Genomic DNA, 14046 nt, shown 5'->3' with positions numbered 1-14046 from the left:
GTTCACAATTAGTTGTGAAACTAATTAAAGTTAAAGATTAAACTTGGGTAAACAAATTTCAATATACTGTTTATAACTGTCTTCAGTTTTATCTAGTACACTGCCATTAAGATAATGCAAACGGCCCTCTAATTCTTAGAAAACATGCTTGTGACGTTATCTTTATTTATCTTTGTACAGATTAGAAGTCTCACTCTTTCCTCACTGAAGATATATTTAATACTAAGTTGCTGGATATCTTCCATACAAACATTATAAAATCTGTTTTAATAAAGCTAATGGAGATCAATGAGAGCTCTTTGGTGAATAAAAACTGTAATCTCAATGTCTTTCTGAAGACACAATTTGTTAAAAACAGAAACCAAATCAGGTCAGTGTGACATTGTATGGTGTGCACTCCAGTAGTAAACAAGAGATACGCTTCATATTAACAAGTTCTGTTTTGTAGAATACAAAAAAGTTTAATGTTGACTTTAATAATATTGACTGCTGCGATTGCTTGAATAGCTGACTGTAAAGTAGTTTGTATTAAATTACAGGTGCAGTCACTGACTGTACTTTATGTTCCCAAGTCCAGCATCACATGGAAGCACCTGTGTGGCAGTCAAAACACAGCAAGGAATCAAAATTTCTTTATTCTCATCGCTGTCTACCATAGATATTATCATATCTAAATTTGTATTGTCGATACCTCAGTTTTTCTTCTTTCTTGACATTTGTTTTCCTTTTAATCCAGATGCTCTTCACTAAATAAAATACGCCTTTGCAGACAAAACAAACTGTCTATCTGCAAACAAGTCAGTCAGAACTGTCTTTTAGTCCAGGTGATGGTGGTCTGTAATGTCTATCGCTTCTGTGTTTCTACGACCCAAAGTTTTTCTTGTATTTATGGAATAATAGATGAAAAATAAAAACGTAATGGGTATACCTCCTGTTGTTGGTAGAAATAGTGCATGCATGTAGCATTTGTTATCGGATCTGTCCTGGGGAAAACTACAGACTGTAGTAAGTTTTAACTTAATTCACATGCTTGTATTATTAAGCAAAATAATTCCACCAAATAAAAATGCACCTCTAGTCTCTTTTAATAATCGTTGACCACAGACAACACTGATATTGGAGTTTTCTCCACAACTGCAACACAGTCTCACTTTCCTTGTGCTCAGCATCTAGTGGCTCATAGAGGAACTGCATCACAACACTATATAAATGGTATATGCAGCTCTCACACTTTAGTCATCAGTGAATTCAACATTTGGAGTTTATACAGAGTGATAACCATAATGGATTCACCACAAAAGGATCGCAAAAGAAATGGAAACCTAATGTACTAGAGTTGGGGCAAGACCAGGAAATTCCAGCAGGATTACAGTCTTTGCTTTGACCACTTATAATGTAATCACATTTTAAAATGTCACAGTTGGTCCAAGTCTAACACCAGGACCCACATGTGTTCAATCTGAATAAAAGGTCATTCAGCAACCATTCAAATCTGAAGTTGAAAATGAGGTTATGCAAATCCCCCACACAGATGCAGTATAAGCATGCTTGCTTTTCTCATTTGTTCATCTATTGCATCAATAAAAAACATATCCTTCTTTTTGGTGTTGGGTTGCAAACCATCCAGATAATCCTTTTATATCAGCAGGAAATGGGACCGTAGTTTTAATTATTTGCACTTTGTCCTCTCAGACGATGGGTTGATGGTATTTGTAGCTGATGCAGCGACATGCTGGTGGACCATTTTAGTTTACATCTGCGTCATATGTATTAAATGTGTTCATGTGAATACAAGAATGGGACAGTAAGCCTTGAACATTGTGTGAATATGAGCAGTTTCATTTCATGATTTCCAAATCATGAAGTTATCAGAATCAGAATTACTTTAATAATCCCAGGGGGAAATTATTTATTTATATTATTTATTTATGTTTTACAACTCAAGAGTTTTTAGATTCTTTGGTAAATTTTTTTCATTACTTTTTTAATACGTTTAGGTGTTAAGACTTCATTAGCTCATATCCCTCTGAAAAGTCTGAAAACAAATCAAATACTTCCTAAAAAGGTCTATGTTGTACCGAAGTCAAATATGACATTCATTTTGACTGAAAATGGAGTATGAGGAGGTCTGCTGTTTTCTAATTCAACACAGTTTTAAATTTTAAGGGTAATATTAAGTGCATGTCAGCCACTTCGAACATACTTGGTCACAATTAAATCACACTCCTGGTTGTAACACATCTCGCACATCTACCCAACGAAACTGAAACTTGTATCATCATGTGAGGTTTTACTGGTCAGTGAACCACAGAGGTTTGGACGTATGTCAGGAAACTCTCCTTGTTTTAATCTTTCATTTAGTGTTTAATCCTCCCTCTCAGTTCCACAGGGGATCTAATAATAATTTCAATATTGTCTCTTTCATCTTACTAAGGTAATTAATAACACAAAATCTATGGTCATGCTTATTATGTAGCCTCAGTACATTTTTACGTTAGTGGAACTGACTTGAAATTGAAAATTTGGACTTTGTGGACCAAGTTAATCAAATTTATCTTACGTTAGAGTTTGTCAGGCCTACTGGGAGTCTGATTATTGGATGGATTTTTATTTATTTATTACATAACATGTCTATTTTGATTTCATAGGAAAAGAAATACAAATACTTCAGTAGGTCTGTCTCTTATCACATTTGGCTATCCTTTGCTGCACTCGTTTGTTGATCATTAATGGAGAAAAAACAGTGTATTCATTACTTATGGTTGTCATCAGACAGCTATTTCAACAACTGTTGATTTAAGATGGTGATACAATCAGCTAAACAACTGGTTTATATTTAGCAAACATCAGAGCCTATTAAACCTGAAATAGCATTGTCAGTTCAGAAGGAAACTGGAAACCAACCAACCAAGAATATTTAACTAAATGTAGTTGAGTGCAACGTTTCATCTGTTATGAATTATTAAATACATCTTTAAATGGTTTCTCAGCAAAACTTAGCACATCTGACGTGCAGCTGCACCAAAAGTAAAATCCTGGATGATGCAGGGGGTCCAAGGGTTGACAATAGTCTGACGATTATCTGGGATTATAGTGAATACAGGATTGTTTAAGAACACTGAGTAAACACTTGATGAGGATACCCCAAAAGTGCCCTCTTGGATGCCTTCCCAGAGGAGAAAATGTGATGAAATGCCTCTAGGGTACTAACCCTAACCCAGACTAAGCTGTTAAAATATAAATGCAGTACAACCAGCAGGTGCCCTTGTTTTTGTTTTTTCACTTGCAAAGGGTCCCGGTCCACCATTGCAGGTAGCCATTTGTTTCCACTAATTTCTGTAAGGTGTGAAAATCACCTGGCATTATCTCATTATTAATGTGCTAATGATTACAAAACTGAAGCAGATCTCCAGATTGTGCTAAAAACTATTTAGGCGAAAAGTCTGCAGCCATGCTAAGAGCTTTGTAAGACTTTACTGCCAAATGCTAAATCCATGTGAAAACCTACTAGGCAACAAACCTGAATTTGACTAATTTTGTTAAGTTTTTAGTCATAAACTAAAATATCGGACAAATTCAATGTATCAAAATGTATTCCAGCATGCTTTGCAAAATGGTTAGTTAGGATGTCCTGTGACTTGCACAGTAGGAAATGGTGTTAAAACACTCATACCTCAATGGCCCTATCAGTCTTTAAGTCACTTTAAGTTTGAAACAAAAGTATCTTTCTTTCAACTTTCTTTCTGTAAGAGAAAAATATATTTTTTCTGTTTAAAGGCAAAGAGTTTTGTCCTGGCTTAGTGAATGCACAGTATGTTACAAAATGGGAATTTAAATCTATGATCAAGCCTTAAAGATTTGTTTTGACAGTGGCAGCCTAAATAATAATAAAAACTCTCTAACAGGCAGCTTCATACCAAGTTTTCTCCATTTGACAGACATATACTGTAAATACCTTCACAGTTGCCAGAATTTGCTCAGATTGTGTCATAAACTTCAATATAACCTTGGTGCTCAGTCAAAATGCAAAACAGTCTCAATCTTAATTTCCTATTAAACACGCTCTACTGTGTGTGTGTTTATGATCAACAGATTATATGCACGTGTCTCCTCCTCCTCCACAACATGTCCTCCAGAAAATATCAAACACTGATCGTCTGTTGTCCAGCTTTAATTTTGGACCGTGTTGGCAAATATTCAGTGTAGAACTCAAGTGCACTGCATAATAAGGAAGTAAGTGCAATTAAAAAAATCACAAGCTTGATCACATTAATACTCCTCTTCCTCTCTCTGTCTTATTTATACCTTTCTGAAATACCTTACCCACTAAAACCATCTACTCAAACAAAAAACTCTCCTCTCCTCAAATATTGCACGAGGAAGGGTTGAGCATAATAATAATGTTCAACCAGTCACTGAAAAAGTAATTATGTGAGCTCAGCGATGTTTTTATTGAATTACTTTTTTTAGTACCAGGCAGGGTCCAAGTAATCCTCTTTCAACCATTTTCTTCCTCAGTTAACAATCTCTTCTAAAAGGATGCTTGGCTCCTCCAAGCACAAGTCAGAGTGACATTGAGAGTGCAACACCGACAATGAACGAGGTCACGCTGCACCCCTGAGGAGGAAAGGCAGTGCTTATGTAGTTTGCTTTTCTGCAACATCAACTTATATGGCAAATTATTTGTATTTCATTCAGCCATTGTTGAAATAAGACAATGGGGGGGAGGAAAAAGAAAATGTGCCTCACCATAACATTTAACAGTGTTAGGACCATGAGTTAGTCCTTGGTCAGGGTGTTTATATGGACAAGAACAAGTTGAACCTGCTCCTCTTAACTACTGTAGTCTGTAACATGAATTTATCCTGTTATCGTCTGCACCAAAGCCTGACTGAGTGATCATACAGTCAGCTTTAATAGTGTGCGCAGGACATACAGAGGATTAAACTTACGTTTCTCTCATATCCCCAGTGGAAAGTGAGCAATAAACATGAAAATATATGATATTAAAATATAAATAAAGAGTAAAGAGTTTAAATATAGATGGCATTCAGCAATTGAAAATGTATAGTGCAATAAAATTAACAGCTGGTTTGGATAAAAGTGGCAGTCCAGAGTTTCTGCTGGTGCCAGTAGGAAGGAGGGTGGGAGAGCTCAGCTTCCTGACAGCTTGGTGGATGAAACTGTCTCCCAGTCTGCTGGCTCTGGCCCAGATGCTCTTTATTCTGACTGACGGAGCAGTGTGAGGTGTGGATGAAGTCGCCCACAATGCAGAGTGAATTGCTGCAGGGTCCTATGGCAGGATGCAGTGCAGCCTCCATACCACACAGTGATGCCACTGCCCCTGTTCCAGGAGAAGTCCTGTGCGAGGTGCACACCCAGAAACTCCACAGCAGCACCGCTGATGGTCAGTGGAGGGTGCTGGATGAGGGCTCTCTGGAAGCCGACTACAATCTCTTTTGTTTTCTCCACATTGAGGGTGAGATTGTGGCCAGTTGGCTCAGCTTGTCCCTGTAGTTTGACCACAAAACAACTATGGTATTGTAATTTGATCAAAATGTACAAAATGTATTCATCCTTGGCTGAAAATAGTCCCCAGCAAATGCTACAACAGTTTGTGGATCACGTTAGCTGGTGAACTAATCTGGCAAACTATAAATACTGTATCAACAGATAGTAGTTGTGTATACTTTGTTAGTTAGTACACTTCTATGAAGTACACCAGCTTAGTTAGTGCACTACACTCCTGGTGTAGAGTCTCAATTTGTGTATGACAAGTGTACACTTTACCAAATTGCTACTGGGCAGAGCGGCAACATTTGACTGCCAAAATATAAAAATAAAACATACGTACAACTTACATTTGTCTATTTATCCCTAGAACCGCAGCAGCTTCCTCTGCCTCCATTTTCACAACGCTGGTGGTAGCATCCCTTTCTGTGACATAGCCATAATGGTGACCACTGAGGTCAAGAAGTATCCAGCGTTTCACACTCGACTTTTTAAATGTTACAACTAAACCATCTGGGTACTCACAATACACTGCATTTTGCCATAATTGACAGTGTGGTGCAGTTATGTACTCAAAATAGCAACTGTAATTAAAGTATGCAAATTGCCAATTGCCTGCCAATGGCAAACCGGACAATTTAGCAGCCAAATCAGCCCCAAGGAGTCTGCATGGATTAGCTGATGTTACCCACCATGTTTGCTATGTTAGCTATTTAACGTTAGCCACAGTATCACAATATATTTCATATATTTTAGCAGACTCCATTTCTAAGCGGGAACTTTGGAGTGTATGTAAACAGCACATCCTTTGGCTATGTCTAGAAGATTTGACCAGAGGCTGCATATAGAACAACAACCAAGAAAGTTGTGGATGGTCTTATTCTTTTGAGTTATGTCACAACCTGTCAGCAATAATAAGAAATCAAGACGTGGCACCTTTTTTTTAAAGACAAGTCAGAAACACTTTCTTGTGTTTTTTTTTTTTTTTTTTTTAGGTTAAAATGATCCAAATATACACTTTCTGTATTTTAAAGTCAGGAGGGTGAGTGTGAACGTGGCCAAACTATCGATTAGAAGCCAAAGGACATACTCTCGATTGGCCCCCTTCAAACACTCCAGGAGTGTCAACGGAGAATCCACTGGATGCCCTAAGGAAGCGTCCACACAAAAGGAAGGTGGACGCCGTTACTTTAGTTCACCGCAACAGTTTACTAAGTGGAAGTGGTGGGAACATCAGTCAAGTTTCCCCGAAGTATATGTACTAACCTCCTCTGTGCATCAGCAAGCAAATTAAGTGATGACCTCCAACCTGCACGTAAGCAAGTGTGAAGATAGGTCTGACAGTGCGAGAGGGCACATGGGACAAGTTCGTCTTCAGTTTGTCAGAAACCATTATGGGAGACTCATTTAAAAGGTTGACAAGTTGCACGTCACACCCTTTTTTATAAGGGTATCCTCAAAAAGAACAAGATTTTAAAGTAAACTTTAGAGTTGTTGAAAGTGTTTTAAGTATATTGTCCTACTATACAGAACGAAAGCTAACAAACACTGTAGCAGTGACAACCGTTACATATTTTGTTCTCCAAAAACTAGGCTTGCTGCAGAGACGCAAAGCAAGCAAGCCTAAATAAAATGTTCTAAAATAATCACTGTCCCAGAAGACAAAAAAAAACCTTGATAGTATACAGACACTCGGAGAATAGCACTGTCCAAGTAAAGAGCAGGACAGGAGAAAGAGGAGGAGGAGGAGCAGATGGAGGTAGGTTCTCTTATAACCACATGTGAATCAGATTAGTCAGTTTCTGCTTTACTAATATGTGGAATAAATGATGGTCACACGGGTCACTGTTCAACAATAAGGGGAACAGATGGACTATGGATAACTGCCACCCCAGCAGCATGCGAAGAGACAAAGGAATCCAGTTTAAGAGGAGCAGAAAAGCAGAAGCCCAGGAGCTCATTAAGATGCTCTGAAGTTCATTCAAATATGCATTCAATTTATTATGTTCCTTCTCTAATGTCTCCTCCTAAGTGGTGATTACTTTTTAAGCGTTTACGGTTTCCTAAGTTCAAAGATCTGGATCAAGCTGTCCAGAAAAAAAACAAATCAGATTTTATTAAATTAGAAAGTCAACCTAGAAATAGAAGAGGGTGAAAGTGTTTTGTTGCTGAACTGTTTTGTTTGGACTTGTCATTTTTGCTACTAATTATGTCAGAAGTGTTTTCACCACAAGAGGATGAAAGATAACGACTGACTGAATGATTTACCTTTGGCCATTACGTGAACTGCACTCAGCATCCTCCTTACTATTAATCATATCTAGTCTAGTTAAATCATAATTTCAATAATACTGTCTATATACATGATATTATTTCTATATTTTATTTGGACCACTAGCAGCATGATAATATCTAGCTTGTTTGCATATCACCTCATCAACACACACCATAAAGCAATCAATGCCACAGCCAGCCGACCATCCCCAGCTTAGTTTAATCATTTATTGTTGGGAGCCACCAAGCTAAAGGTTAACCAGCCAGCTGCAGCCCAGTAACACTGCATGCATTTGGCTGCTTCGCAACGCAAACCGTCATAGTAACCTGCATGCAGAAAAACAACTAAGCTTTTTGCTGTTCGTCCATGTTAGTAAGCAAGCCGACGTTATATTTGAAATGCTTTGCAGTGATGTTAGCCATGACTTTGACTTGTTGTTGGACTGCAGAGAGAAGGCACTTACTTGCACGCATAAATGTCACATTCTTTGGATTTTTGTGGAACATTCATCCCGAGCACACCAGTGAGTTAAGTTAGTCTGGAGCACTGAAGGAGTAAGCATGGAGTGTAGAGTGCACAAACAACCCCCCTCCCCCACAGCGGCCCTGTGCAGGAAATTGTGATAAATTGCACTTCCAGTAAAGAAAACACATTATAGGCTGCCCTAGCTCTAGTAACTTCCACCACTTACAATCTCAGCAATCTGTGTTAAACTTTACTGGAAATGAACAATGTATTCTATCTATATCTCAAATATTTGAATCATGAAGCTTGTTGTGCTGTGGCTTGGTCCAGTAAATGCAAAATGGACCCTATAGACAATCTATTACTTAATTAATGCTGATTACAAGGCTGGAATACAGATTTTCTCCAAAGAATATATTCATGTCATTTATTTTTATTATTCACTTAGTCTTTATCATACCTCGTCATGCCTTGTGGTGACTAGTTCATCAACATGAGTTACAGAAAATCCATCAATTTTTATCCTCCTAAGAAGAGAATTTGGAACATTAATATTAAAGATGGACACATACTTAAAATTTCAAATGATTAAAAATTAAACTTAAAATATGACCATATGGGGCAGTGTTTAGCTCAGTTGGTAGAGCAGCCGCCTCATGTGCGAAGGCTCAGTTCTTGCTGCCAAAGCCCAGGGTTTCGAATCCGACCTGTGGCTCTTTCCTGCATGTCATTCCCCGTCTCTCTCTCTCCACATTTCCTGTCACTCTTCAGCTGTCTCTATCAAAATATAGCTTGAAAAGGCCAAAAAAATAAACTATGTTATACGGTATACGTAAGATATATCTGCTATATTTCTCAGGTTTTTTGACATTATTAATTTTTTTTGTTATTTTCTTTAATCATACTTAAGTAACTTGCAGTTTCTCAATTGTATCAGAGTCTGGAGCAGCCTCCATGATCAGTGACTCACTCCTGAGACGTTTCTCTGCAGAGCCATCATTGTTTTTTTTTGTTTTTGTTCCTATTGTAAATCTGTGATCTGATCTGGTCCCTGAACGCCCCTGAATCTAGTGAACAAGATCCAGCCAGATTTTGATATCTCTGGTTAGACACGTAAAGAAGAAATAAAACCAAAGTCATGCAGACGTGCAGGTGGAATATGACAAAGATGGTGCATTAGAATTAGGGTTGGACGAGATGAGAAGCCAATATTTTATTATGTGTATCTCATTTAGTTGCAGTCACGCTTTAGCCTAAAACCTCACATTTATATATTTATATTTTTTCTATTCCTCATGTATTTCAAGCCTTTCCTTTGGCAAACCTCAGTATTTGACATTCTTCCTGTTCCCGAATGCACCAAAAAATCTTCCAAAGCTATAAAAACTTATCTAAAAGTCTAGATCCTGCAAAAATATCTTTATTTGAACTAAGTATCATTTTGCATTTAATCTGATGACTCATGCCTGTTTCAGGTAACATCTCTATCACTGACTGGATTTTGAGAAAGTTCTGCAGAATGATGCGTCACTTTGAGCTTGGTGTTTTTCAGCATAACGATGAAAGTATTATATTTGCAGAAGGTCGATGTCTCACCATTGCAGTCTGACACTTTTAAAATTAGACCCTGTCAGCAGGGTGCTTCAGCTTGAAGTCACGTCACAATTATCCAATACAGTTTGGACAATAACTGATTGTATTATTGAACACAGCAGCAGATTAAGTCACGCAAACAAAATGATTTATTTTTATCATTGCCTTCCTGTCTACAAATGTCATTTATATATATTATTTATATATCTTTCTTATCTGCACATAGTAGTTTAATCTTTGTTTACCTTGTCGTCTTTGTTTTTAGCTGTATTTATATCCATGTATACAGCCGATAGTGTGAAACTGGAGTCACATTCTTTGTGTTCACATACCAGGCTGATAATATAGTGATAGTGATTCTGATTCTTCTACAGTGGATCTGGCCATACAACCAGATATTTATAAGTAGGATGTTTGTTTGCTCACCCAGTTGTTGTTGTTGGATAATTTTTTTTTTGTGTGTGTTCTGGTTGATTTGGATTGACACACTGGACTTGTTTGATACGTGTTTTATTTGTGTTGAATAAACTGAACCTTGAACTTTAACTGGCGGTCATATCATTCACAGGTTCGGCTTACAACTTTTATTGTCGCTTATGGACTATACTGAACATTTTAACACCTTAATTTCTTAAAATAACATAAGTACTTTTAACATGTACTGAATTTACTTGTTTAGTATACAGTTGTTAAAGGGAATCCCTCAGACTCAGTGACCCCAGTGTTACTGTGAGGTGATAAAGGTGACTGTGACATAGTCACAACAACACTGACATTTCTCCACAGTAAGATCTGTTGATTTAATCATATTAAACTACAGCCATTTAATGTTTATTCTGTTAGTGGAGCGGAGTAAATGTGACAAAGTGTCTTTGAGATGACTTGACAATGTGCATGGACTTACTAGACACGGTGTCATTGTGATTGTGCATTATTCCAAATCCTGTTTCTGCTCATGTTTATTTGTGTTGTACTGTAATGCCCTACAAAAAAACTCTCATGTTAAAAAGTTTCAAACCACTAGTTCCAAGTGGAAAAGCTTTTCTTTTCCCTAATATCTAAAATTGATCCCATATGTAGGCCTACAGCGTGTACAGTATATCTTAGGAAACAAACAACAGCCGATGATTCTCAAGTTACTCATTTTGAACACGTAATAGGGAACATCTTAAAAAACGATATCCCCACTTCTATGTTAAGAAAGCAAGAAAAATTATGACCTGAAGTGTAGCTGCTTGTCGTGTCCTTTTCACGCTATAAATTAAACTTGATTGTCAAATAATATCAGACAGCTGGTTATCGCCAATTATGAGGAGTAACTTATGTTGACAGTTGCAAAAAAGAAATTGGAGCAAAATTGGATCAGCAATCCTCCAAAAATGACAGAACCATGTTTATTTATGTTTAATATATTTTGTAGTGTCTTAGACCTAATTTGATGCTTGACTTTCTAGCAGAATAGAAGTTACAAAAAAAGAGCAACTCTTACTCGTTTTAGATATTTTTGTTCCTCTCGCATGTCACCAGTTTAAAGGATATTGCATTTATATAAAGATCTTTGCATGGTTAGTATTAGTAGTATTAGTACTAGTATCTAGTTTTTGCTGAATAAATGTGTTGACCAACTGAATATGTTTGTATAAACTTACTTTGTGTGTTTTGTCCAGTGTCAGACTGTTAAATGTGAGACTCGTCTTTTAGATGGGACACATCAAAGAATGGAGCTCTACCACCACTTACTGGACAAATGTTGAGTGGTGGCAGAATTACAGCAACAAAATGCGAGACAGCAAAGATATAGAAAAGGATGTGGCGGCAGCTTGATTTTGTGAATTTTTAAAATAGCTTCCTACACGGTTAACGGTCACAATTGACCACATGTTACCTGAATTTCCACTGGGTTACTTCACACACACTTTCATTTGAAAAATGTAGAGTGAATCCATCAGATACACAGATAGTAGACATCCGTGTTAAAACCTCCTTTTTCTGCAATTCCCATTGACGTCAGGTCATATCACAGGTGTGGTTTTTACTTTATTTCACAAACCGGGCAAGTAAGTACTCTAATGCACAATTTGGCAGTTTTACTGGAGGCCCATTTCTCTTGTGCAATGAAAATCAGTTGAGAACGACAGATCACATTCCTAAATGTACAGCCTGGGTGGCTCAACAGTTTGAAGGAGGTACATTTGTGTTGCATTTTAATCTGTTTGTAAAAAATATATAGAGGATCATTTTACAAACTCATTAAAATAACTTTAAAACATGTGTTGAAGTCCTGTTCCAGACCAGTGTTATTTTAAGAACATTTCCAACAGCCTTGGAGGCCAGACAAGTCTTGCTTACAGTATACAGTACAACTTGACATTTGGAGGACCTTCATAAAAACAAATATCTGGAAAGTTATGAGAGCAACATGATACGGTTTTTGGCCACTGTGCATGAGTAGATTTGTAAAATTCTTGTAGTCAAACAACCAGAAATCAGTTGACTGATGTAACTGTATCTGGAGGTGCCATAAAATGAATATTCATATATCTCATAGAGCAGATCTAGACTGTACTCTTTATAATATTATACATAAGACTTAACAAGTCCCATCATGAGCAAGCACTTATTGGTGATGACAGGCAGAAACATTTACCAGAACGCAGCTCATTGGTGGGCGGTCATCTGCCGCAACCAGTTGAAAATTACAACCCTTATTTTAAAAAAAGAAGAAGCTATAATAAAGAAAGAAGAAACACAAATAGATAAGATATTTAATGTTAAAACTGATAAACATTTTATGGTTTGATGCATTCTTTTTTGCCATCTCTGCACACAGATAAAACACGACAGTACATCATCCACGTCATTCACTTTTTAAAGCGAGCATGCCTAACACACACGACAGATGGAGGTGTCTGCAAATGTTTGGTGTAGATACAAACCACAGCAACAAGTCCAGCCCCCAAAGACATTAATATAATGATGGATAATAGTGATAAATGTATGTTAAGCACGCTGATCATCATTTAGAACTTTTAAAAATGACAATGTCTTAAGTTGAGGTTGTTTTAAACAGAGGGTAGAAACAGTTGTAGCTAAGATTATTAACTAGTATTTGAATGTCAGACAGGCATACATGTTTGGTCTTACATATAAAGGCAATGCAATATTTCCACACAGGAACAGGAAATGCAGGGCAGACTGATAAGTGTCTTCTTTTAGAAGCCAGTTAGATGATAAGTTTCTTTCTGCAGCACTTTGAGCTGCTTTAAGATGCAAGTTTCTTTGTTTTTAACATGTTTATTCTAGTGGTTATTTATTATATTATATATATATATTCTTATTTTTTCATCGTAGTTGTCTATTATCTGTGCAAAATGTGTGTAAAGATCAAATTCAGCAAACCTGAAGTATAACCCGTGAGAGATCACATATATTTTTATTTAAAAATTGCATGCTCACATTCACATATTAAACATGTTTGATGCATTTTGACAGATCAGGTTATCACACACAAAGTCTCCAAATGATCGAGAGGACACATGAGGACATGTGAGGCTGCAGAGTCATTGTATGTTGTGTGTTTTTTTTTTTTTTTTTTTTTTTATTGTAATGTTTTCTTCCCCTCTGGCACATCGACCAAGTTCTACTTTTTACTTGTGGAGTTGAAGGGACATGTGGTGCCACATGTTGGCAGAAAGAGACAACACTTTAATCAAGGCTGAACATCAAACAAGAGATTTAGCAAAATACTGAATGGGAGGAAAAAAAAGTTTACAGATGTGCGGACAGGTCAACCATTCATCATTTGATGTTACACAAGACGTGTGCATGAATGCATTTAATGATAAGATATGATTTCATTTTTGCTGTTTTGTATCACTGGCAACACATTGTTGTTTATGATACTCGTGTGCAAACTGTGTCAATATGAAACAAAAATGACTCGAACATACCAAATGATGCCTTACCTGTCCTGAAAATACCAATACGTGGCATCTTCTCTATAAGCAAATAAATAAAAACATGACAGGCTTTTTTAATCAATAAACTTATAACCAAACATGTCAGATGATTCATTTTAAACATTTTAGATTCTAATCTTTCTGTTCAGTGAAACGATGACATGTAAAGAGAAATATATATATGCAAAACACTTCATTATGACTCTAACCAATGTAAATTTTGTCCTCAAAAGTGTGAGCCAG

Source organism: Larimichthys crocea, chromosome XXII (genome assembly GCF_000972845.2).
Source record: "Larimichthys crocea isolate SSNF chromosome XXII, L_crocea_2.0, whole genome shotgun sequence".
NCBI classification, from domain to species: Eukaryota; Metazoa; Chordata; class Actinopteri; family Sciaenidae; genus Larimichthys; species Larimichthys crocea.
Note: the sequence above shows the minus strand (reverse complement) of the source record.